Source organism: Etheostoma spectabile, unplaced genomic scaffold (genome assembly GCF_008692095.1).
Source record: "Etheostoma spectabile isolate EspeVRDwgs_2016 unplaced genomic scaffold, UIUC_Espe_1.0 scaffold119, whole genome shotgun sequence".
Lineage (NCBI taxonomy): Eukaryota > Metazoa > Chordata > Actinopteri > Perciformes > Percidae > Etheostoma > Etheostoma spectabile.
In genome coordinates, this window is record NW_022605570.1 from 1,271,708 (window position 1) to 1,272,409 (window position 702).

Here is a 702-nt window from a genome sequence, read left to right on the forward strand (position 1 = left end):
TATCGGACAGAATATGCAAAACTCCCAACTCTTCTGGTCTCAAAAATAATGGAGCAACACCAAATATATAACATCTTGGGATTTCTGGTACTGCTTTAGTGTTTCTAGTATTTCAGAAGAAGGTCAACAATATACGCAACTGACAGACACCGAATGAAAAAGAGAGAGAGATTATGATGTCACACAGACGACCAGCGATGTGTACTTAGAACTTATGGATCTGAAAAAAATGTACTGTTATGCAGAGTTTTATAGATGCTTTTCTGTTCCTTAACTTTAAATACAGAACAAAACACACTAACTGGGAGCCTTTGCTAACCTAATGAGAGACCGTCATTGGAAACTGTTTGGGAAAGGGCATTGTGATTGGATGTCTGTCCATGTTTTGTTCTTGAACAAACAGTGGCGGCTGTCACACACACCTAAACCACGCCCGTAGCTGCCAGTAGCTCCTAACTAGGGCTCTTGATTAATCGATACGTCCTCTTGTTTTGTCCCAACTCAAAGATATTCAGTTTACTGTCATTGAGGAGTGAAGAAACTAGGAAATATTTACATTTAAGAAGCTGGAATCAGAGAATTTAACAGTTGACAACTAATTGATTAAGCTCTACTCCTCACCGGATGCTGATTGGGTTGGAAGCTTCCATTACTGAAAGTGCCCATATCATGGAAAAATCACTTTTTCTGGGATTTGGGGTG